Source organism: Apodemus sylvaticus, chromosome 1 (assembly GCF_947179515.1).
Source record: "Apodemus sylvaticus chromosome 1, mApoSyl1.1, whole genome shotgun sequence".
NCBI classification, from domain to species: Eukaryota; Metazoa; Chordata; class Mammalia; order Rodentia; family Muridae; genus Apodemus; species Apodemus sylvaticus.
In genome coordinates, this window is record NC_067472.1 from 32,635,782 (window position 1) to 32,662,165 (window position 26,384).

At 44.2% G+C, this 26,384-nt stretch overlaps 1 long non-coding RNA gene across 1 annotated transcript; it reads left to right on the plus strand.

Annotated features, from left to right (window-relative positions):
* Positions 1–4,840: 4,840 nt before the first annotated feature.
* Positions 4,841–11,738, plus strand: LOC127677576 (uncharacterized). Its single transcript, XR_007976519.1, has 3 exons — positions 4,841–5,223; positions 9,248–9,301; positions 11,591–11,738. It is a non-coding gene; the product is annotated as an uncharacterized LOC127677576 (long non-coding RNA).
* Positions 11,739–26,384: the final 14,646 nt, after the last annotated feature.

A 26,384-nucleotide genomic window follows, 5' to 3' on the forward strand; every position in this document is an offset into this window, starting at 1 on the left:
AGAGAAGGGGGCTTACGGGACTTTCGGGGAGTGGGGGGCTAGAAAAGGGGAAATCATTTGAAATGTAAATAAAAAAATATATCGAATAAAAAAAAAAAAAAAAACCTCCAGCAGGTGGAGAGCAGACGGAGCCTGTGGAGGCCTGGCCTGAGTGCTGTGGCCCAAACATGGTGGCAAGATTCCTTGTGTAGGCCTGTGGGCAAAAGACATGACCCTCGTGAGTGTGTCTCAGAGTTCTGCCAAGATAAAAGGTCCCATCAGACTCAAAGGACAAACAGCAGCAAAGTGGCGAAGAGGCCAAAGAGCAGACCTGCCTCCATCTTCAGAGCAGACGTGCCTCCATCTTTACGTTACTGTGTGAGCCTAATGCCCTAGAATTATGGAGTGGATGAGTAATTCATGTTTTCTCTAAGTTAATGAAAATGTTCACTCTGAGCCATGCGTCTTATCTTAGGAGCCATTTCTACCACACGGGTTACTTTGTTTGTTTGCTTGTTTGTTTGTTTCTCCATCTCCCTCCTCCTTGTTCTTCCAAGAAAATGAGCTAAAAATATAATTTTTTTCAAGTCACATATTAACAGTGCATCATGAACGTAGTGTGGCAAAATGTTTTCCTTGCCTATGAGGGGTGGGTTTAAATTTCTGCCCCACGTTTAAATACTACCCCAAGGTTTGGTTATTTTTCTCACCCACAGGACAGGATTGTCAGTAGAGTGACTTGAAGCCTTCTTTTTTCATTTTTATAATATTGCTCACACTCGCAGCAAAAGGAACGAAAACTGATAAGGTTTATCTGCATCTGCAAGGACTTGAGTTCTTAAGATTTATGGTCAGTTGTTTCCCTAAATGCCTATCGATGAAACGTGTGAGTTTCAGCAAGGCTGAGGCTAGGTCTTCCTGCCTCAGGAGCACATGACATGTCTTAGAGGCTGATCATGTGAACTTGATATTCAGACCTCCTCGATTGCGGCTGGCTACAGTGGAAACTGCGGGGAAGGGAAGGGCACAACCTTAAGATGCTTCTTGCTAAGTGAATGGAAAGATCCCCTTCTCCCTGCTGATACACAAGAGCTGGTCTCCATCTGGCCCCTTCACGTCGGAAGTGCACAAGGCTTCGTGGGCTGATAGCCAGCTTCTCCATGGACTTTGGGAAAGGGAGCTGTCCAAGAAAACACGACTGGACTTAACACTCGATTACTCAAGCAGATATATTGAAGGAGGGTAGCTAGAGATATGATTTTCCAACTGGGGAACTCAAATGCCAGACAAGAAATCAAAGGTGTGTGGACTCTGGAGATGGTGTGCCAGGCCTACTAGTTATAAAAGATGAATCACAATTGCTTGTTAAGTGACATTCTGGAATGGCTAATACCAAGGAAGAAAATGACAACAGATGGAGGGAGGGTGTAGGGAAAGAGGAGCCCTTATTCGCCACTGATGGGGAATTAATGTGGAACCACAGCGACTGGGTATGCTGCTTCTCAGTGTACACCGGGAGGACGCCCAGCCAGGACTTCATAGAGACTTGCATTTCCTTGCTTCTTACTGCATTGCTTATAGTAGCTAAGAAAAAGAACCAGTCAGATGAATGGATAAGGAAAATTATCCTGCTGTGACAGATATATATACAACAGGATTTTATTTATTTATGAAATCATAAAATTTTTAGGAAAAATGGATGCAACTCTAAATTATTATGTTAAATGAAATACTGCACATTCAGAGACAAATAGCAATATTTTCTCTCAAATGTGGACCCTAGATTTCAATTTAAAGAATTCAATTTTAATTCCCAGCAAACACATGATGGCTCGATGATATGACTGAGAGAGTGACAGTGTACTCACATCCATAAAATAAATAAATAAATCTTTAGAAAAAGTTCAATTTTATTTTATGTGCATGAGTGTTTTGTCTGGATATATGTTTATGTGTGCCCCCGACCCCAGCCTTCTGATCGGGAATTCCGGACTTCAGTGCTAGCTACAATCACCCCCACCTAAGGTGGACTGATCCCACCAAGGTGAAATCCATTTTTCTTCCAGATCTACAATTTCCCGAATTAAGCAGGCGACCTATTGAGTCGTGAAGCCAGCACCTGCTGAACAACTGAACTGGTTTTGTTGACAAGTTTCTAGCCTTTCGGGGAAGGGTTTGTCCCCCTGCCTTTATATTTGAAGACCCCCCCCATTAAACTTTGAGCCTTGATCAGAAAACCTTTTGTCTTGGCTCCTTATTTCTCTTGCCAGCCTGTTCTATTTCATCCTTACCTTTCCTTTCAGGTGACCTTGGTTCCCTTAGCCGCAGGCGGCTACATTTGTGTACCATGTGTGTGAGCCTGGCTTCAGAAGAGCCAGAAGAGAAGGTCGGATCTCCTAGAATTACACAGGACTGTAAGCTACCATACCGAAGCTGGGAATTGAACCCAGGTCCTCTCAAAGAGCAGCCACTGCTTCTAACCATGGAGACATCTCTCCAGGCCCTAGATTTTAATTTTTTTGTGTATTTGTATATGTGTGTTGGGAGAAAGCTCATGAAAGTAGAGAGGGACCTGAGGAGGAGGAGGAAGAGGAAGAGCAGGAGAAGGAGGAGGAGGAAGAGGAGGAAGAGGAAGAAGAAGAAGAGGAAGAAGAAGAAGAAGAAGAGGAAGAAGAACAAGAAGAAGAAGAAGGAGAAGAAGAAGAAGAAGAAGAAGAAGAAGAAGAAGAAGAAGAAGAAGAAGAAGAAGAAGAAGAAGAAGAAGAAGGAGAAGAAGAAGAAGAAGAAGAAGAAGAGAGGTTGTGAAGAAGAGCTAATGAGGAATGAGAGAAGGTAATGGAATACACATGGCATTAAAGTAGAGCTGAAGGGAACTGGGCTAAGGAAAGGGCCCGGTGCAGGATGGTGGGCTGGGGGCAGGCAGGGGGCAGGGACAGGGGCCAGGTCACAGGGGAAATATGGGCAGGGTGGGGCAGGGCAGAGCAGGTGGGTTGGGGGCAGGACAGGGGTGGGGTGAGTAGTGGGAGTGGGGAGCAAGTCCAAAAATGTATGGATGAAGTGCACTGTTATATATACTAATTTAAACAACTTATTAAAAAATAGCATCCTAGAATTTAACTTTCCTGGATTTTTGGTGTGTGTGTGTTTGTGTGTGTGTGTGTGTGTGTGTGTGTGTGTGAGTGTGTATGTGTGTGTGTGTGTATGTGTGTGTGTGTGTGTATGTGTGTGTTGGTGCTCACAGAGGTCAGGAGTGGTATTGTAATACTTGGGGCTGGGCTCACAGGCAGCTGTGTGCTGCCTGACATGAGTGCTAGGAACTGAACTCAAGCTCTCTGCACGGGCAGCAAGTGTTCTTAACTACTAAGGCCTTCTCCAGGCCTTATTTTCATAAAGCAAGAAGGAATTGACTAGTTCATTGTCTTCTATAAATAGCTCAGAGAACAAAACACAAATGTACTGCCTATAAAAGAGGAAACTGAGTCGGGCAGTGGTGGCGCACGCCTGTAATCCCAGCACTTGGGAAGCAGAGGCAGGCGGATTTCTGAGTTCGAGGCCAGCCTGGTGTACAGAGTGAGTTCCGGGACAGCCAGGGCTAAACAGAGAAACCCTGTCTTGAAAAAAACCAAATCCAAAACCAAAGCAAAACAAAAAGAAGAGGAAACTGCAATTCCCCGGGGTTTTGACCTTAGCAAAAATGGGCTCCTGGAGGTCATAGTATCGAAATGCATGACACCTTGGAGACTTCACATCTCAATAATTTTACATCACTCCCATCACATGTCTAGTTCTAGAAACACAGACAAGAAAGTCCTTGAGGTGCAGAGCTCTCAGAGTTCTATGGGGATCTAAGCGAGAACATGAGGCAAGCCTTCCTGACTGGATGCTCCACTGGTCAAAGAGTCTGGAGGCCTGGGATTAAACTTTGAAGGGGGAAAACGGGTAGTTCTTATATTTTACCCCACTTTCTTTTCTCTGTAAGTGTGTGTGTTCATTTACAGTTCTGATTTGAATACATTTCATCCTGAAGTCACATGATAAAGTATCCAACACTCTCAGTTCCCCTTGCTGCAAAAACACAGGCATCTGTTCAGCAGCAGCAGCCCGGAGGAGAGCAAGGTGCTGTCAGGAGAGAAAGCCAAGCCCTGGCTGCGGGCTCACTTCTCAGAGGAATCTCTCTCAGGCCCAGAGTAAAATTCTGGATATTTTTGCCTGTGGGGCATTACTCTTCTCTGTGTTCATCATGGCATTGACAGCTGTAAACTCCGTGCACATCTAGTACCTTTGGTGACACAAGTCCCAGGTATATACACAGTACCAAACTTAGAGGAGCTTGTAGCCTTGTTAGAGAGACCTGCCTGGCCAAGGCAGAGGAGATCCTCAAAGCAGATCTTATAAACTTTTAGAAGACTGTATTAAGCCAGGTTCTCTCTCTCATTCTCTCTCTCTCTCTCTCTCTCTCTCTCTCTCTCTCTAATTATATTAAAGTACTTATTCATCTGGTTTGTGTACCTCTTGAAAAAAACCAAGGACATCAGCGATTGTAATTTTATTTATTTATTTATTTTTTGTTTTTTGTTTTTTGTTTTTTTCGAGACAAGGTTTCTCTGTGTAGTCCTGGCTGTCCTGGAACTCACTCTGTAGACCAGGCTGGCCTCGAACTCAGAAATCTGCCTGCCTCTGCCTCCCAGAGTGCTGGGATTACAGGCGTGCGCCACCACCACCCAGCTGTGATTGTAACTTTAATTCGATTATAATTCAACACATCCTTTGTATTGCTTCCAAATTTAACCTTAATATAAAAACAGTGTTGCTCCTCTGACATACCCCACACCAGGCACGATGTTTTCTTCAGCCGTCACCTGGCCGACCCTGCAGATACCAGCTGGGTGTTTTAAAGTGCAGCTCTTCTCTGACATTTCCTGGGCTGTGGCACCCACAGAAGACTTGCCTCTCTTCTGCTGCCAAAGCTACACTCAGGTCTCTGTTACTCCGTACCAACTTCAGGCAACAAATAGAGACTCCTGCGACCCTGCCCCTAAGGTTCAATGACTTGCAACAGAGGCTCACAGAACTGAGAAGAACAGCTCAGTACTTCTACTGGCTTATTTTATAAGTGTGATAAATAGAAAGAGAAAGGCTCCAAGAATACTATAGGACCTTCTGCTCTGTGGAATTGAGCAGCACCAACCGACAGGCTCATGGGTGTGTTTGTTACCCAGAGATCTCCAAACTCTACAGTCAAAGGTATGATTGATTTAATACTATACTTCCTGCTTCTTACTTCCTGAGTCCATTTCTCAGAGATTGTCATGCTACCAGAAATTCCAAGCTTCAAGTCCTGGCCCAACGAGTTCCAATTATGAAGTATCTAGATGACCACCAAAAGCCACCTTATTAGAATAAAAGATTCAGAGCTAGAGAGAGGGCTCAGCGGTTCAGAGCACTGTCTGCTCTTCCAGGGGATCCAGGTTTGATTCCTAGCACTCACATGGTAGCTTATAAGCACCTGTCACTCCAGTCCCAGAGGACCAGACACCTTCTTCTAGCCCCCTTGGGCACCAGACATACACAAAGGTGGATTCCATACACAAAGCATCTAATTTAAAAAGAACCAAAGATGATCCTATGCTCAGGAAATCCCAGGAGATTTGGGATCTATTTACGATGCACCTGTCATCTCCGTCATTCAGGAAATGTCAAGGGTGTTGGGACCTCGGAATTGGGAACTGAGAGCAGAAACAAGCTGTCTGCTGCTTCTTGCACTCAACATAAGAAGTGAATTCAGTAAATGAAAACTGCATATAATGAAGAAATTAAGGGTTCTGTTATGAATAGCTTCCTATTCACTGCACGTTTTTGTACTGTAGAAACTGCTTTCAGTGGATTCTATCAACCAAGCTAAAATCCTGTCTCCCTCATCCTTCCTTAGATCCAGAAGAGATGTGGTTGATATGGTTTCTATGTTAGTTTGGAGTCCACCTAAGATTCTGACAAGTCCTTTTTACTTCTTCTCACTGATTCCCCAGTATATTTAGTCCTTTTAGCGGAACAGAGCTTTGGCAATTTTGCCCTCTCTGTGGTATGCTAATGCATTCCTAAGCCTCACTTACAGCTCCGTTGTTGTTTTACCTTTAGGATGGAATGGAACTCTCCTCTGTACATCCTCTCAGTACCTTCCCAGCTCTTTCATTGTTCATTCATTTATTCACTGAACATCTTGTTTCAATGTAAATTCATTGTGCTAGACACCGTTCTAGGATACAGAAAGATGAGTCTTGACCTTTCGTCAAAGACTTCCCGTCTGGTAGGAGAATATAGACAACCAATCACAATCATGTCTGAGTGTATTAGATACCGCCATCTGAAATAAGACACGTTTGGCAAATGGAGAGTAGCGTGGAATCCAGTCCTTCTTGCCTCTTTAGCTAGGAGACTTTATGTGGGGCCCAAGTGAGCAGGAACTCTATGTTATGGTTGCCGATGCAAAAAAACAGCATACAATCGCTGGGTGGTGAACGCAGAGGAAAGAGACATCCTGGGAGGGCGAAGAGCCCAAGGTTTAATGGCAGAGGTTACACAGGAGCTGAGACTTGAAGCCTGGGAACTAAAGAGAGATGGGCAAGAAGGGTAGAGGGAAGATATATAAACCCACACAGCACCAAAACAGTACGGTGTGCTGTGCGTGGCGCTTTTCAAGTCACTGATGTGTAGAGTAGAAAAAGGAAAGTGAGAGAGGCGAGGCAGGAAGTGAAGCTGGAAGACGCTGTAGCCGCCCGCCGCGCTCAGGGACCCAGACTGTAGGTCCTTGCTGAGCCGGGTGTGATTCCACGTGGAGCTTCAATTTTTACCAAGAAATTTGTTAGAATTGCAGAATCCTGAGCTCAACACAAGACCCACTGAATCACCCTAGGCATGCATGTAAGATGCGCAGCAGTTGGTGTGCACATTAAAAACTGAGTAGCACTGGCTTTGGAGAGAGCCAATGAGAACTCAAGGTTTGCTTCTTAGCACAGTCTGTTCCTTAGGTACTGGCAGCTCTGTATTTTCCTTAGGCTTCCTCAGGCCTCCTATATGTGGATAGATCTTCAGGGTGCCTCAGGGGCATTAGCCAAAAGAAAACACAAACTTTCTTTCTTCACCTGGATCTCTACCTGAGAGGCATTACGCTCTTATTCCAGCAACTGCTAAGGTCGGAAAGAGGAATAATTGACAACCACTCAGCCTGAAGGTGGTGCCTGGGCATCACCCTGGGGCAGTTGAGGTGGGGCGTGTGGTGATCCAAAAAACAAGAAAGAAAAATCAGTAACAACCCTAAAGTAGATGCTAGGAACAAACGTGATTTTCTCTGCCTAGGCCTCTCTCTGTGTGTCTTCTCTCTCTCTCTCTCTGTGTGTGTGTGTGTGTGTGTGTGTGTTGTGAAGAAACTAAAACTCTTCCGCAAAGCCCTCCCCTCCCCACTATAGAGGCTTGACCCTTTCTTCCTAGGTCCAGGTCACTCAGAACACCAAAATCGACTGAACTTAGGAGGCTTTGCCTTCTCTGTGTAGACATCCCCTCATCATTTCTCTCCATGGCAGATAACTAAAGGACAAACTATCCAGGATCTAGTGAGGGGCTTTAACACCTGGGTAATATCATGGTCAGAGTCGCTGGAGGGGTTAGGTCTGATTTGATAACTCACTTAGGTCAAAGCTTGGTGTATCCCTGCAAAGCAACATTTTATCTCAGAAGTTTCTGCGCAGGACATGGTGGCCCACAGCAGTTAATCCCAGTATTAATGGCTAGAGGCAGGAGGGTCAGAAAATCATCCTCAGTTCCAGAGTAAGTTTCAGGCTGAAAACACAAAATAAAGAAACTCGTGCTGAAGGGTAAATTTGAGGTGTGCTGTCCCTCGTGGGAAGGAGGCTCAAAAGACAAATAACACTGCTACCTTAAACAGTTTCTGGGAACTCAGCAGCGAAAGGCCACAAGGCTACAAATGTTTCAACAACTGATGCCAGTACAGAAGAGGGGTGCGAAGGAAAGGCGCAGGCTCCGGAGGAAGGGTCTTTTTAGGTTTAAAAATCAAATTCTACAAAGAAACTACACAAAGCCCAGCTCGGGTGCTCACAAGTTGATAGCTCTGATTGTACATTCTCTCTTTTTCCCTTAGCTGTCTTGTTCATCTAAAAATATGGTTGCAGGTCCAGGGAGAGGGGAAATTAGAGAAGAGATAATGCAAGTATCTATTTTCGACCTTGCCTTGTCCCTGGCACATTTCATTATCTTTGTGATGATAAAACGAACAGTTTTAGTTATATATCAACCCTTGGAAATATAATGTAGACTCCCCAAATCTCTCTTATTTACATTAGAAAGTCTCTAGGGAGCAAAGACTGACTCGAATGGGGCTACATACTACTTGAGTTTTATATTGAAAAAGCAGAAACTAAAGACCAAAGAAAGATAAGAAATTATACGTGATTAATCAGTAGGTGGAGAGCACACGGGGCCAAGTGGTTAGTGTTTCTTAGGGGAAGCCATAGGAAGGAAGAAATGGAAAGAGGCGTGACCCTTGAGCAAGCATGGCCTGCGTGTCTTCAGTCAGGCACCACTTACTGATCTACAGAGGTCTGAGTTCAGACAGAGAGCTCTGAGGGACCTTGAGAGAGATGTGGTAGAGTAATTGTAGGTCTTTTGAACCTACTGACTAAAAGAAGAAAGCTTCAGACTGACATTTGAGACCTCTTCACTTGTTTTCACTTCTTTTCTAATTTTTATCATGGTTCAGTTTATAAAGCTCTTGGTGTATAGCTGGGCCTTCTTGTCCAGGCTTTGCCTTTCATCATCCAAGAAACGAGGAAGGAGGATCATGAATACCATAGAGCCTGAACCAGATAGAGAGGACCCTGCCTCAAAATAAAGCACGCATTCTCTGTTATAGTCGTTAGCAGTTGCTTTCAGGACTTACTGAAGCACGCCCTCTTGTATCCAGTGGCCCTGACTCCAGATCATGTCCATTGTGTACTACTATCTATGGACCACAGATGCACCATTCTCTGTAGCTAGGATTTGAATGGGCAAGGGATATTTGCAAGCACACTCTTGGATCCCAGATACATAAAGCAACTTGTGCTTGAAACCTCGCATTTTCATTATCCTTCTAAGAAACTAGCTGCCCCCAATAGATATCATTTCTCTATGCCTATCATCCTAGAAGATTCATTTGGCTTTGTCATGCATGATCTGGCTGAAACTGTGTGTCCTCGATTCTTGTACCTTTTTGTAGTTTCCTAAGTGGAGAGCGAGCATCCAGACCTGTCTCCCTTGGTTACAGATGAAGGTCAGTGTCCGTGCTTAGAAACAGTAAGCATTTCTCCAAATACACTTTTCCTCTTAATTATGTTTTGCTTAGGTGAATCCTAAAATCCTTTATGTGATTGTGTGGCGAGCTCTGGACTTTGCTTAGCCTATGTGTGGACTCAGGACTGTTAGCTACCAGTTGCTTGGTTACATAGCACTCTTAGCACCCCTTTCTCATTGGGAAATTAAGGCTATTTCCACCTGTTTTGCCTCATTGGTGTAGAGGTAAAACAAAATAATTCATGCAGAACATCTAATCAGTATTCAGGATAGCAAATGCTCATACAGGTTAGCGGGTTAGCATCCTCACTGTTGGGGGTGGGGCGCAAAGGGTGTGTAGGAGAGGACTGAGGAGGATGAAGGGAAGCAGAATTGCTGGAGCGATGGCTCAGTGGCCAAGAGTGTGACGTGTACACTTGCAGATTCGTTCCCAGCACCCACATCAAGCAGCCCACTGTAACTCTAGCACCAGGAGATCTGATACGTTCTTCTGGGCTCTGAAAGAACCTGAGTTCACATGTACGTATACCAACATATAGACACATGCATGCTCATGTAATTACATTTTTTAAAGGAAAAAAAAAAACAATGAGAAACCAAAGGCTGTCTATCACCTTTGAAATCCACATGTTCAGGAAGTTGTATCCCTGCAAATAAAGTCATCTGGATTTTCAATGCCCAGTGACCTGAGCCTATGGGTCTGTGCTCTGCTGCTCTGGGATGAGTGCCCAAGTCGCCCACAAAGACCTGTAACACCTGTCAGAATTCACTGGCTTTCAAGTTGCCACATTGTAATCAAAGTCCAAATAGCCTCGAGCCCCTCAAGTCCAACCCTACTAAGGTCGCTCTGACTTTCCCCCAAGGATTTCAGAGAATTCCTGAAGGATGCTTGCTTATTGTCAGCTCCCACTAACCACTGGAATCCCATGTTGTAATTTCCCCAGATGCAGAATGGACTGTGATATTTAACAAAACTGTACTGAAGAAGATGTGGGCACAATGACCAAAAAATTTGCGGAGAAAAAAATCCAGCTGAGTCAAACTTTGCATTGTCCTTCATCCCCACCCCTCTGCTGTGTGGTGGGGATCCTCTTACAAACACCCAGTTTAAGGACTGTACCTCCCTATTTCAAATCCCAGGGTTGGGAGTTGGGGAGCCTGGGGGGTGACGGAGGGACAGAGTTTCAAGGCAACTCAACTTACAGTAGAGCCATCCTCATGTAATCAGTGCCTTTTATGAATACAGCAGGTGCTCAAAAAATGTTTGTGGAATGAATGAATGAATGACATTGTAACAGTCCTGTTCCAGATTAGGACCTTTAGTTTTACATTTATGTAATTCAAATGCTTATTTTAAAATCCCCGCACAAGTGATCTCCAATGTAAGTTTTAAAAATTCCCTTCTGTTGAGACTCAAAAGTTGTCTCCATTTTAGATCATTTCAATAATCTGCCAACTTGGAAATATCATTTTTTCCATCTTCATACTTAACGTTCTGAATTTTAGAACTTAAATTTTCATGAGCTATTTGACCTCAGGCTAAATTGGTGTGTCTCATTGGACAGGGCTTTTTTTTTTTTTTTTTTTACTAATGAGAGCATATTTCTGAAAATTCCAATTTTTTACTTTTGTTATCAAGGCTGGCTGAACAAGGTGTGTTATCCCATAGTTGATTTTTTAATAAAAAAATTATTCTAGTTTTTAGATGCTACATTAAGAGTTGCTATACAGGAACTCCAGTCTCCAGCCAGGTGGTAAAGGGTCGTAGAGGTTTGATTAGCAAGAGCCATGACACTGATCCTCACACCTCAGCTCCACGACCCTCTGATGTGAACTTGCAGTGGCTGTGAATCTTCATGAAAGTCAGATGTTGTTACTCATGGGGGAACATTCTCCTCCAGAGCTCTGAGGTGACAAATGTCTGAAGACTACTATAACATACCTCTTCTCTCATCTCTCTTCCTCTGTCCAAGCCTTAAAAATAAATAAATAAATAAAAAAATAAAAAAAAAAAAAACAACCCAGAGTTCTGAGAAAATGCAGCCAGCACTGCACCAGTGACTCCGACTTAATTTTGTAAATGACCTCCAGAAATCACAGAACTCCAGAAAAATTCCAGAAATAGCTGTTTCTAGCCATTCTTCTTGGTGACTAAAGCACACACACAGAGTCATGCACAGGAAAGGGATGCAGATTAGTGTCATCTTTTTCTTGCTGATACAGCTGGACCCTGTGTGTTGAAATGAACCCCTTTCCTCTTTTCCCATAGTCTCTATCCTGAAACCCAACTCTGAGTTTCACTTGTCTGAAAACACTCATCAGCAAACATAAGCCATCATGACAGAGGTGCAGCTAACTCTTTGGATCCATGGTTCTCAGGACTTTCTTTAGCACTGGATGGTTTGATAAACAAAAAAGGGAAAACAGGCTGATTTCCCCATGCTTGCAATTCCCTAGGATAGCACCGATGTCTAAGTCAGTAAAAATGGCCCCGTCCCTGAGTTCTCATTTACTATACTAATCTAGCAGAGTTAAGGAATAGAGCTAAAGAACTCCTCCTCCTCCTCCTCCTCCTCCTCCTCCTCCTCCTCCTCCTCCTCCTCTTCCTCCTCCTCTTCTTCTTCTTCTTTTTTATTGAATATAATCTTCATTACATTTTAAATGGTAAAACCTTTCCCGGTTTCCCCCCTCCCCGAAAACCCCCAACCCCTCCTCCCACCCCCTTCCTCCAAGTTTGTGCTCCTCTACCTTACCCACTCCCTCCTCCCCTCCCCCTCGATTTCCCTTTGTTGGGGCATCTATTGAGCCTTCACCCCACCAAGGACCACTCCTCCCACTGATGCCCTGCAAGGCAGATCTCCAGTGAATGATGAGACAGAAAGACAGAGGAACAGGGAAGCGTGTACAGAGGGGAAGGCCGTGACAAATGACTCTATTTCCTGTCGTGTTTACATGCAGCCACATTATTTTCCTATGCTGCCAGAGTCTTCCTGGAGATGCTTATTTGAAGCATTCCCCCCCCTCCCTATCCTAGCCCCTGGCTAGTACCTCAAAAGCCAAGCTCATAATTTCACTTTGGTCCTTCACTAACCCTGACATGATCAGATAAAAGGCAGGCACCTAGTTCCTAAAGGGTTGAGGGACTAAAAGAAAAGAGAGAGAGAAAGAGAGAGAGAGAGAAGAGAGAGATGAATGAAACTGCACACCTCATCCCCTGTCATCCCCTAATTCACTCTAATTCACTCTTCTGCACTTTATCTGATTTTTGTCCTGCTATGGACAAATGATAAGAAAGGCGGGCCAATTAAAATACCGCGTGTAGAAGCAAGTTTCCCTTCTTCAGTATTCAGGCCTGAGTTCCAGCAAGTACCCAGGGCTGTGGCTGCGTCACTGTAACAGACAGAAATGCCTACTTCCCTAAGGACACTGAGTGGCTCTTGCTGCCCCGACTGCCCCTTGGAGTGGTCTTCCCGGTCCCTCAGAAACCCTCACAATCTAAAACCACTAAAGGAACTCTTGTCTCAGCAAGGCATATCTGAGGTGCTTCTCTGAAATTTCTGCTAGTGGCCATGCCGAGTGGCCAGCGGTGTGATTGGGTTGCTGGGTGGATTTTTGGCTGGGTGGATTTTGGGGGACCCAATCCTGCTCTCGATTCTTGCTCTCCACACGTGATGGGAAAGCATGCAGGCTCAGCACAGTTCTCTGTTCCTCGCCACTTCTTGCGTTACTGCCACCACGAGCTCCTTTCTGTTTTGAGTTCCTTGGAGTTTATTTCCATTTATTGAACAAAAAACTGTATGCAATCTTTGTTTTGACACAACTTTCCCAGCGTGTGATGTATTTCTCTAGTTTCCTTTGAAATCCCCCTCGTGAAACATATCTAATACAATGTTTTGTACTCTTTGTGACACATAGCTGTTGGGGCATTCAAATCACAAGATCGAATGTAATACACCCTGGGGAGTAGGTGGACCCCATACACCCTTGAAACAGAAGAATGTTACTGAGATGGTCCAGTGCTTTACCCTGCCACACTGATGCTCAGTCAGAAAATAAAAGCTCTGGTTGACCTGGTTTTGAACTGTCCCTCAGGGCCTTCAAGTCTTCCCAACAGCCCTCACACGTCATTTCCACTATGTGGCAGTCACCTGCGGATGTCACTCTTCCGTCTCTTCATTCTGAGAACATTGAACAAAAGTTTTTGTGTTTTTGGAAAGGCCCCTTGCACTCCCTACCCATGAGTTTTCTGCCATAAGATGGTTCTTGAAGACAACTTCCCCAAGCAGTCATTGGAAGGGGTGCACGCAACCCCTCTTGTCACATGTGGCTCATATGCTCAGCCACAGCTCAGTCATGCGTGTGTGCTCTGGCCCTTGTGACATCTCCTGAGGCCAACAGGATGCTGGCAAGCCCGACATCTGATCAACGTATCTTTTAGTTTCTCTTCAGAGTCTCAGAAAAAAAATAGGTGAAAATCTGCACTCGACATGAGGGAAACACAAGTTGTGTGTATAAAATTTTGCCCAAAACCCCAGTGACATTCTAAAATTTTAACATATTTTTAAAAAATGATGTTTAAATGTTTTCATGCTGAAAGTATTCAAATTGTGCTTACCTCTCAAATACAGTGAGAATGGATATTGCGCAGACTCATGGCCTGGGCAGACCTATTCACTATTTTTTTGTTACACAGCCCAGAAAGCAGAAGGAAAGAAAGGGGAAAAATGAAAGGAATATGAGATTTAAGTTCTGTGCCCCCCTACCTCCCACCCTGTTGTCAATCTTTACAAAAGATTTTAAAGAGGAATTTCCCCCAAATTCTGTAAAGAAACAATCTTGCTAATAACAACATTGTGGAAATAATTTTGTTGTCTGTGAACACCACAGCATTTCAGTGGCCATTCTGCTTTAGAGAACATACTCTAGAGAAAATGGCAGTTTGCACAAAGCCCAGCAGCTGTCTTAAAAGGAATTTTATATGCATATACGTCTCTAGGAGGGTCATGTTTTTGAACCTTGTTTTTGAACAAAGCCCTCTTGACAGTCAAGGGTACTCCTTTCCAGCCACTTTCTTACCTTGGTTGTTTATTTGGGCTTAGCACTGCACCCCCAATGGCACTAAGGTTTAGGTGTAAGACCCCTGTGCCATTACCCCACCATCCCCTGCCCCTTCTCTCATACACGCCCCCACCTCCACACGCAACACATTGGTTCTCATCTGGGCTTTGGTATTGGTGAGCTTACATTTTAGTTCTGGTTCAACCAAGTGTGTGCATTGAACCCTCTCCTCCTATAGAGCCCCCATCAGGATGGACAAGTTATAGATGCAAATTGCACGCTGACTTCATAATAAGTTACCAACATACAGAGACTTAAGATGACATCCAACAATTTTTTCATATTTCTTTGTCATTTTGTACCTGAGATTTCCATGGTTCTATGGAAACCTGTAATACCAACATGACTCTCTTTGACTAATCCATTTCCACTCTGCTTGACAGGTTATTTCCAGTTTGGTGACACAGATGTTGTAACTAAAGCAAGTTCTTTCCCTTCTGTTCTACTTCTTTTCTTTAGAAAAATTCCAGCCGGATGATGGTGGCACATGCCTGTAATCCCAGCACTCTGGGAGGCAGAGGCAGGTGGATTTCTGAGTTCGAGGCCAGCCTGGTCTACAGAGTGAGTTCCAGGACAGCCAGGGCTATATAGAGAAACTCTGTCTCGAAAAAACCAAATCCAAAATAACCAAAAAAAGGAAAAAGAAAAAGAAAAGGAAAAATTCCTGGAATAGCATTTCTAAACAGGGGCATTAACCTTGAGCAATCTAAGAAAAAGTTTTAGACACACACACACACAGAGAGAGAGAGAGAGAGAGAGAGAGAGAGAGAGAGAGAGAGGACAACTTTTTGTGCCTACAGCTTCTTCTATATTTTGTATTTCCTTGGAGAGGTTTTTGAGCAGTAGAATTACTCAAACAAACTGGGGAACACATGGCCTGTCCTCCAAGCTATAAACACTATAAATGCCTCATTGTGTCAATTTACTCTGCCATAAACAATTTATGAAACTACCAGCTTAATGTAGTCTAGTGTATTGTTTAGTGTATTAATACAGAGTGTGTATGTAGCATTACAATTAAGAAAGTTCTTACAGCATCACAATTAAGAAAAGTTTTGGTCAATGAAACAGGAGGAAAAGCCTGCTCAAATTTGGTCTTGATTAAAAATTTTGTATTTTCTCTATTTCAACCTTAAATTGCTTGGTAAGTTAATCATTTCCATTTTGGAATTCTGGGACAAAGGGGACTGAGTACTGGAAAGCAGCCTGGTTTGACAAGCAATATGATTGTTTTTCCTTTCTGTCTCTACAGATGTACATCACAGGCTTGCTTGCTTCCTCTCTTTGCTGCAGCTGTTATTACACGGAAGTTAGCTTTCATCGGACTCACAGGAAGTATGCACCGTCTCCTCTTGGTAGGACCCTGGCTACTAGAACGTACAGTGGTAGACACGGTCTCTTAGCGGGGCCAGCTGAGACCTGCTGCCACATCATTGCAGTGCATCACTGCAGGATGCAGATTCTTGCTAGCACCTCAGGGTCTGGTTCCAACGTCAACAGAAGATATTCTGTTCATATTTTTTAAAAGATGTATTTATTTATTATATGTAAGTACACTGTAGATGTCATCAGCACTCCAGAAGAGGGCATCAGATCTCATTACAGATGGTTGTGAGCCTCCATCTGGTTGCTGGGATTTGAACTCAGGACCTTCAGAAGAGTAGTCAGTGCTCTTAACAGCTGAGCCATCTCTCCAGCCCTGTTAATATGTTAATTAATTGGCTTTCTCTTCTCTGTGACAAGACACCTCACAAAACATCTTAAGGAGGGAAAAAGTTGTTCTGGCTCCTTGTTTGAGAGTGTCAGTGATCAGGGCAGGGAGAGTATTACACGATAGAGTGGACCCATGCCTCCAACAAGGACAGCATGGGGCGGGGATGCATTTGGGAAGAAGCCCGTTCTCCAGGGCGCTCCTTAACCCACGTTTCCTTTGCCTGGACCACTCGGCCTACAGGATGGTGCCGTCCATCCTCCTGCAGCACAGGTCTTCCCCATGGGAGGATCTCTGTAGATGTGACCTCACAGATATACCCATGAATTACCTTTACTCGTCTCCTAGTTGTGATTTTTTTTCAGTATAATCAAGTTGATCAATTTAATCATTAGGGCCTGTGGCGATGGGTCAGTGGGTAAAGTGTTCTCAAGTACCAGCATTGAGATCCTCAGAAGCAATGTCAAAGTCTGGGGTGTGTGGTAGCCAGCCTGCAGGCCTAGCAAGTGTTCACATAAGTGAACAGTCAAGGAAGACACCCAACATCAGCCTTAGACTTCCACACATATGCGTATGGATACCTACATGCCTACACACATGGACAGGCACGCACACTAAGAAAAGAAAAAAGTTTAGTCACAGTTAGAAAACTTGAAATTAGGTTAACAATCCGGGTTATGATAATAAAACTCCTCCAATACTTTTCTGTAACAAGAGACACCACTGAGAAGTAGGTCCCAGGCTGCCTCAGAATATGCTATTCCTGTAGAAAAGTATATGAAGAGCCAGAGAAGACTCATGTCTCTTCCTCAGTAACCAGGCATCAGAAGAGGGTGAGAGGCAGGAACGGGTCACTAAGCTGTGTGAATCTGATACGTTCCTTGACCACTGGAGGGACAGATCGGACAGCTGGCGGGACTATGTCATCATGCCTGAGGCCACTGACACATTTTTCCTTCTTGGATTCTTTTCTCAAGACTCCCTGCACAGTATTTCTAAAGATATTTTTAGTTTTTTTTTTCTTTTTGGTTTTTTGAGACAGTTTTTCTCTGTGTAGCCCTGGCTGTCCTGAAACTCTCTCTGTAAACCAGACTGGCCTCGAACTTAGAAATCTGCCTGCTTCTGCCTCCCAAGTGCTGGGATTAAAGACGTGCGCCACCATGGCCCGACTCTAAAAGTATTTTATAAATGTCAATTGTTTTGAGCTCTGTGATTATGAAAATGGAATTTTTTTAGAAAAAAATCAATTCTTACTTCTCAGTACCTCACAGGCTGTTATAGACAGACATGTAATTACAAAATACCATATTATTAGGGCCTGATTTTGTAACAGATCTAGGATGTCTTGTACTACTAGCTGGGTAGTAGAAACAATTTAACTTCATGGGCTCCAGTTAGCTTGCTTAATGTGTGTGTGTGTGTGTGTGTGTGTATATGTGTGTGTGTTTTAAAGAGCTTAATAATCCCTGCTTAAATGTGAAGTCAGTCACCAAACACCACTGAGGTTATAACAAAGGCTAGGTGTGGTGGTACCTAGCCACCATCCTAGCACATCAGAGGTGGATGAGGAGGGCAGGATCAGGAGTTCAAGGCCAGGCTGGGCTACATGAGACCTTACTGTTATAAAACCAACCAACCAACCAACCAACCAACCAACCAACCAACCAACTAATCAACCACACACTGGAATGGAGTGACAGCTACAATGATAAATTTAATGACCTTTTGTGCTAGATATTGGGTGTATTACCTGGGCAATCTGAAGTTTCAAGCCATGCCAAGAAGGAACATAAAGCCCTTAACAATCATGAGTCCTGCGAACTGGGCATGGTGCATCATCAGGACAGACCCAACCACGACGGAATCTATGATCATTTGTCTGAAGCAGAAATGATTTTCCCCAGGGGGTTTAGGATGGCAGTGATCACTTTTCCTGAGATGGGTGATCCTGACTGACGACTTGGCAGGACCTACAGTCACCAGAGACAAGTCTCTCATCAAGGAGGGATTATCTAGATGAAGTTAGCCGAAGTTGGAGGGGACACACATCCTGAATGTGAACAGCATGGCGCCATGGTCTGGGGTTTCAGGCTTTGAACAGAAAGAGGAGAAAGCTATCCTCTTCCTTCAGGGCTCGGGAAGGAATCCTAAAAAGGAGGCAGAAAGACTGTAAGAGCCAGTGGGAATGGAGGACACCGGGAAAGTGTCTTCCTGACCAATCGGGGCTGATGATCATACGAACTCACAGACCCTGTGGCAGCTCGCACAGGGCCTGCGCAGTCCGGAGCCAGGTGGGGGTCTCAGTGCTGAGAGGAAGCGGAGCTGATCTCCCATCCTAACGCAGAAGCCGCCTCCAGTTCAAAGCCACTGACAAAGGGAAAATTAGTTTTCTGTAATGGAGTCTCCCTGGGTTATACCCGCCCACACTTAAGGGAGGGAGGGCCCACGCCGAGCATTAAGTAGATGGCCAAAACCAAAATGAACACCATGGTATTTTGGGAGATGTTTTGTCTCATAATACTTTCTGGGCTTTCCTTTTTTTTTTAAACTTATTTGTCTTTTGCTTTTCCATTATGTTTTCAGATTTTATTTTTATGGTGTGTGTGTGTGTAGTGTGTGTGTATGTGTGTGTGCGTATGTATGTGTGTATACATGTATATGTGTGTTTATGTATATGTATTTGTGGATATGTATGTGTATATGTGTATGTAGTGTGTATGTATGTGTATATACGTGTGTATATATGTGTGTATGTGTATATATGTGAGTATATATGTGCATATGTTTGTTTATGTGTGTATGCATGTGTTCATATGTATTGTATATTTATGTATGTGTATGTGTGTATATTTCTCTGTGTGTATGCGTTTTCATGCTCTTTTCTTTTTCCCTTTTCTGTTCTTTTTTCTTTTTTTTGGTTGTTGTTTTTTAAATTGGCCTGTTTCTTTTCTAAAGAGAGAGAAAACAAAGGCACGGAGTTGGATGACAGAGGAGAAACCATGATCAGAATAATGAGAAGAATTATTTTCAATGAAAAGAGAAAGCTAGCTAAGCACAAACATCAATCCCTTTTTGCTCCACAACTGCAGATGCTATGTGACCAGTTAACTGCAGGCTCCTGTCACCATAACTCCCCTGTCATGGTGGGCTATCCACTTGAACTGAGACCCAGAATAGACAATTCCTTCTTTAAATGGCTTTTGCCACAGCAATGAGGAAACTAACAGAATTCCTAATATCTTTCCTTGAACATATTTTGGTAAAAAGTCCACAGCTGCACTTGGAACATCCAACACATCAGCTCAAAGGCTACTTTGATCCTTGAGCAGCTGTCTTTATACCCAGTGGACCTCAGGGCTGCATTTACCTGTGACTTCGCAGTATTGCTTACTTTTCTATTGTTGTGATTTTTATCACACTGTTTTATCAAACTGTCAAAAAGCAGCTTAGAGAAGAAGGGTTGGTTTTGGCTTCCAGTTTCAGAGGGATGGAGCCCAGTGGGTTTGAACATGGATGGTCTTTTAACTTCTGGCAACCACCTTGTGATCATAAGGGGACACCCCGAGTCTAGAGTCAACAGAGGAAGCAGAATCGTGAGAGAACAGTGGAGGGAGCTTGACTCCTGGGGGTGCTTGTTGGGACCAATCATGCACCTCTAGGTTTTTCATTTACACAAATGAATACATCCTTCTTTAGTATATACGCCACTTTGCACATGATTTTCTTCTTCTTCTTCTTCTTCTTCTTCTTCTTCTTCTTCTTCTTCTTCTTCTTCTTCTTCTTCTTCTTCTTCTTCTTCTTCTTTTTGTTTTGAGACTGGCTTTTAATTTAAAGCCCAGGATGGGTTCTGACTCAAGAGACTCTTGTGCCTTGGCTCCTTAAGTGTTGGGATCACCACTTAGGCATGCATACGCCACCATGCTGGCTCCATTCTAACTCTTTTTAATTGAAAGTATTTTTTCATACCATATTCTGATCACAGTTTTGAGAGGGCTTAAAAAGAGGAGGATGGGGGATTAAGGGAGTGTGGCTCAGCGGTGTGGGAAGGGGATGCCCAGGCAGGTCCTTGCCTGGACACCTCTGCCCCGAGGGACCACATACACACAGGCATGGTATAGAATAGAGTTTACTCAGAGTAGGGGATGGGAGTTAGTGGGAGAGAGAGAGAGAGAGAGAGAGACACAGAGAGAGAGAGAGAGACAGAGACAGAGAGACACAGAGAGAGAGAGAATAGAGAGAGAAAGAGTAGAGAAGTGGAGTGGAAGCTGGCCATGACCACATGGAAGAGGGGAGGAAAGCCCAAGAGGCAGAGAGATGGGAGTATGTCAGAGAGCAGAGAGCAAAGAGGGAGAGGAGGGGCAAGTAGCCCCTCTTATAGTGGGCCAGATCTCTGGGGCAGGGCATACCTGGCTATTGCCAGGTAGGTGTGGGGTGGAGCTTAGACAGAACAACAAGTTTCCCTTCCCTCATCTCTTCTCAGAGCCTTCTCACCTCCTACCCATTTGACTCCATACCTTTTTCCCTCTCTCCTTAAAAACCAAATAAGTCAACAAACAATCCAGACTAAAAGCAAAGAAACAGAAAAAAAAAAAGAGAAACAGCATGAGAAATACATACATGTGCTTGTATGTGTCTTAGTATTCTGCCTAAGCTCCACCCCAAAATTACCTGGCAACAGCCAGGTGTGCCCCTCCCCATAGTTGCCTGCAACAGCCAGGTAGGCCTGGCCCACTATAAAAGGAGCTGCTTGCCCCTCCTCTCTCTCTCTCATCACTCTTGCCTCTTGGCACTCTCACCTCTCTGCCCATCTTGGGCTCTCCTCCCCTCCCCCTCTCCACTTGGTCATGGCTGACCTCCACTTCTCCACTTCTCTACTCTCTCTCTCTCTCTGCTTTTCTTTGCCTCCTCTACCCAATTAATTCACATCCTCTGCCCTGAATAAATTCTATTCTATACCATGTCTGTCTGTATCTGGCCCCTTGGGGGAAGGGATGCCTGGGCATGGGCCCACCTAGGCACCCCCTTCCCACACAGCACTATATACCAAATCCTTTAAACCTGTCTTTCTTTTTATGAACCCAACATTTGGTGCCGAAACCAGGGAACAACAATGTGTAAGCATGAGCATACATATTTACACACACACACACACACACACACACACACACACACAGAGCACAAAACCCATAAAAACACAAAATCAGAGAACATAATAGAAAAGCAAAAGCCTGTAGCTGTCCAGTAGCCACGAAGGACTGGGTACCTGAAGGGAGGCTGGGAATGAAAAAGGGCAGGAGGCAGAGAGAAGGAAGCCAAGAAAAAGATTTCTGATCAAGGCTCAAAGTTTAATTTTCAGCTCTGCATTTATATAGGGGAAACCCGTAAACCCATCCTTTGTTTCAACTGGGCTGTATTGCTTTGTTTCAGCTGGATTCTGTTGCAAAGCAGGCAGTCTGTTCCTGCAGGAAACTGCAGGTGCAGCAAGGCAGGAGGAGGTGCCTCATAGATCAGCAGACTGGCAAACAATTAAGGTCTGTTAAGTCCACTCAAGGCTGGGGGAAGGGCACAAAAAACAAGGTTTAAAGAAAAAAAAAAGCCCAAGCAGAGTATTATGAGACAACATCTCCAAAAAATACCATGGTGCTTGCTTTATGTTGGCAATTCTTCTGCTGAGCGTGGAACCTCCCTTAAGTGTTGTGTGTATACCAGTGAGACTCCATTGGAGAAAACTGATTTTTCTTCTGTGAATGGCTGTCAGTTGGAGAACATTTCTGTGTTGAGGAGTGGGTCTCATGACCAAACCAGCTCAGTCAATCAACAGGGTCTCAAGGGCAGGAGTGAGGATTGAAAAGGAAAAGACAAACAACATGACTCCAGCCAGTGCTGAGGCTGAAGCGGATTTAATTTTTCCCAGCCATCATTTATACCATCCTAGGCACTAGCAGAGAATAGGGTTAGTTCTTAGATCAAAGACAAGGTGATTAAACACAGCAAAGAACAAAGAGATCACACCAGGTAGTAATCAAAGCAATAAACAAAGTCCCCCAAGTCCCTGGGTCTGGGGGCTTATGAGGATTACCAAGACAAAAGGGAAGTCACACTTTTCCTTGGCTGTGTTCCCCTTGATCCTTGCATTGGCCCAAATGTGAAGATTCTTATCTGAGCCTACTTCCTCCTCCAGAGCCCAGTGACAAGTACTTGCCAAATTTCTATAAGCAGCAAATTCTGATAAGTGGCACCAGAAGCTCTCCACAGCCCCGAGTCCAGTTCCCCTCTCAGCACTGGGAGCTCATCTGGCTCGGGACTGTGCAGGCCCTGTGTGTGCTGCCAGGTGTCTGAGTCCCTATGTGCACCAGCTCTGTTGTCTTAACTAGAAGGCCTTATTTCTTTGGTGTCCTCCATCCCTACCGATTTACAGTCTGCTTCCTCTTCCTCATAGTTCCCTGAGGCCTGAGGGAGGGGTTTGATGGAGAGGTAGGATTTTTGGAAACTGAGTAGTTGTTATAGTTGAGCATTATTTTAGTAAAGATAAGGTTATAAGGGAAGTGAGGTGATGTGGCTGCTTCTGTATTAGTGTGTGTGCAGGAAGAAAGCAACAAGCTCAGAGGTTTCTCCTAAAACCATAGGCAGAGCCCCAGTGGGGGTTCTAAGTTGGTGTTCAAAATATATCCTGTTCTTACTGGAATAACTATGATAATGGATTCAGAGGAAAACCAAGCAGCTGACAAATGTATGGAGAACAGAAACTTGGAAGGAGTTGGACCCAGGCTAGAAGTGAATGCTTTAGCAGGCTTGTACTGGGCCTGTTCCTGCTTTCCCCTCATAACAAAGGAAGTCCTGCTTTCCTGTTTGCTGACACTAACGTTCTTTTGTTTAAAATTCTGATATAACCACATCTGAACTGTGGTCTTGAAAGGGGTATCCCCATTTCTCATAAGCTCCAGTGTTCCTTGTCTCTTTCAGAGGGATAGGAGTAGACTCTGGTGGATAGAAAAAGACTTATAAGCCAAGAGAATCACAAGATTTTTTTTTTTCAATCTACGTTGGAATAAACTGACTAACACATATAGGATTGATTCTAAAGGTATTTAATTAAGAGTAACAGACACTAACATTGAATGGATTAGAAACTCCATTAGAGGGATGCTGGGGACAGCATTCATGACATACCATGACAAACCATGACATACCATGTCAGAGACTGCCCACAGCAGGCCAGGATGACAGGAAGCAGCTCCTTGTTAAAAAAAAAAAAAAAAAAAAAAAAAAAAAAAAAAAAAGATGGTGCCTGGGACCCTGAGAAGCAGGAGAAAAATCCCACCAGGAGACTGGCTGTTTGTTAGCATTCCGTCTAAGCTCCTCCCCACAGTTACCTGGCAACAGCCAGGTAGGCCTGGCCCACTATAAAGGGGTTTTTTCCTGCTTGCTTCTCTCTTGGTCTCTTGGGCTCTTTTCTCTCCCCATTCCCTTCCCCCCTCTCTCCATGTGGTCATGGCCGGCCTCTACTTCTCTACTCTCTCCCTCTGTCTGCCTTTCTCTGCCTCTACTACTCTCTTAACTCTCCTCCCCATGCTCTGAATAAACTCTATTCTATACTATACCATCCTGTGGCTGGTCCCTCAAGGGGAAGGGATACCTTGGCATGGGCTGGCTGAGGCACCCCCTTCCCCTATATTCTTATATCACTTTATCTTTTTATGAACATATCACCGGCCTTCTGAAATAAGGGGCTGCCTGCAGTAGGCTGGGATGGAGACATCTCAGTAGCCCGTGGCACCTCTTGTTTGTTTGTTTAAAGATTTATTTTATATATGTGAATATATAAAATAATTTTCTTCTGGTGTGGCTGTCCTCAGACACACCAAAAGAGGGCATATGATACCATTACAGATGGTTGTGAGCCACCATGTGGTTGCTGGGATTTGAACTCAGGACCTCTAGAAGAGCAGTCAGTACTCTTAAACTGCTGAGCCATCTCTCCAGCCCCTCCGTGGTACCTCTTTGTAAAAAACATTCATTCCCATTTCTCCTAACCTTAGCCCTGGACAATGGCTATATAGATTTCATTTGTGCATGACTACTTTTCCGTTGGCCTTGGTGTGTGTAATTATTCTATTATATCTGACTTTCCTACTCTTTTCTCCTGCTCTTGTGAATTCTGTGAAACTAGATGTTCCTTGATGTAATGATTCTTAAACAATTAAAAACTGAGGCACAGGGGCACAGCACAGCACAGTCCTAATGACCCTGGTGTGCACTGTGTGCTCTTATCTTGGGAACAATGTAATAACTGCACAATGGTAGTTCCAGATTAATGTTTGACTTGCAAAGAAAGTTTGAAGAAATTATTAGAAAATGAAATAGAGCCAACATTGGGACCCCCAAGAAAAGAAAAACTGTTGAAGTTATGAACTAAGTTTTGCACAACATTTGAGAATGGTTCCTGGATAAGCAAGTATAGAAGGCATAAAATTATATACTAGTAAAACTAAGTCAAAACACCGGGACTCTTAGGAGGGTCATTGTGTGCATTGTGCAGAAGCAGAAAGCTAGCAGAACTACCGAGTCAAGGGTTAACTTGACTCTGGCCACTGCCTGGCAGCTTTGCCCATGCCATTTATCATTAGAGTTTCACAGGAAAATGCAAGTAGCTGGCCTGGGAGCTCTGAGCTCTGAAGCACTAAAGTTTAAATAATGATGAGTTTGCAATTATTATTATTTTGGCCACAGGCTTAGGAATAGGGGAAGCTTGAAACTTTGGGAAACAATTGTAATTATTGATTCTTTGTGGGATGTGGTTATTCTTTTGAATTTGATTTGGCAATTGTTATACCATGTCTTTTTTTTCTACCTGCTTTTGGAGTATCAATAAAAGACTGGGGCAAGAAAAAGGAGAGAGAGCAGGTGGAGAGAATGAGAGTGAGGCGCGAATGAGGAGGAGGAGGGAAGGGGAGAGAGAGAGAGAGAGAGAGAGAGAGAGAGAGAGAGAGAGAGAGAATGTAAAGAGAAGAGTGTGTGTGAGTGAAAGGAGAGAGCATGAGGTGTGTGTGCGTGCGTGCGTGCGTGCGTGTGTGTGTGTGTGTGTGTGTGTGTACGAGTGAAAGCAGAGTGCATGTGGTGTGAGTGAGGTGTGTGTGTGAAGAGTGTGTGTGAGTGAAAGGGGAACGCACAGAGGTGTGTAGGAGTGTGGGAGTTCCAGAAAAGAAAAGCGGGCAGGAGAAAAGCAGAGTATGCAGGAGAATGCAGAGTGTGTGCATCCTCAACCTGTGAGCGAACGAGCAAGAGAGAGAGGGGGGGAGAGAGAGAAGAGAGCAACTTTTAGCCTTGAAAAACTGCCTGTCAGTTTGTACCCAGTTTGCGTCTGTTTAGTATGTGCCTTTCAGATATTCCTGCTTCCAGTTGAGAACTCTGGGCCTGTGTTGAGGCTAGACCCTGACAGAGGGACAGTTCACCTAACCCTGACTGTCACTTTCTGGATATTTTGGACTCAACATTCCAGATCGTTATAGCATTTCTGGTCCTCCAAAATATCACGCTTCGTGTCCTCTCTTTACGCACTGAAGGCTGCATATATGACAATGTGATACAGCTGGGGCTGGAGAGATGGCTCAGTGGTTAAAAGCACTGCCTCTTCTCCACAGGACTCAGGTTTTATCCACAGCACTACAATATGGCTTACAAGCATCTTTCACACCAGTTCCAGGGGAACCCAACACCCTCTTCTGGCCTCCGAGGCACCGCACACATGCGCTGTGTAGACATTCAGGCAAAACACAATACACAGAAAATAATTAAAAATAGAATAAAAAGCAAAATGCAATGCAGCCATAGGCTTGAGAAGTCCTTGTGCATATCAGCTTTCCTTCTCTCTCTGCTGTTTTCAGACTAATCCAGGAAAGGCAGAAGGGAGTTGCCCCACTCAGATCAGTCCAAGTTGTTAACGTAGAAAAATCATAAAATATCACTAATTGTTTTAGGTCACTACGTTTGTAAGAGAGCAAAAACTGTGAAATAAATATGCTAGCAGCTGGAAAAGGTTTTACTTTCTTGGTTGAGTGGCTAGAATATGGGTGTAAGAGGAGGCTACATTCTGTGATGCTAACTCATAACCTGGTCTACGGAAGGCCTTTAAAGACTCAGGGAGACAAGATCACTGGAGAATTGGTCTTGGAGAGTCATGTGTCTTCCCTTACCCCTTGGGTCCCGTGAGGACGAGGGAGCAGTGACTTCTCTG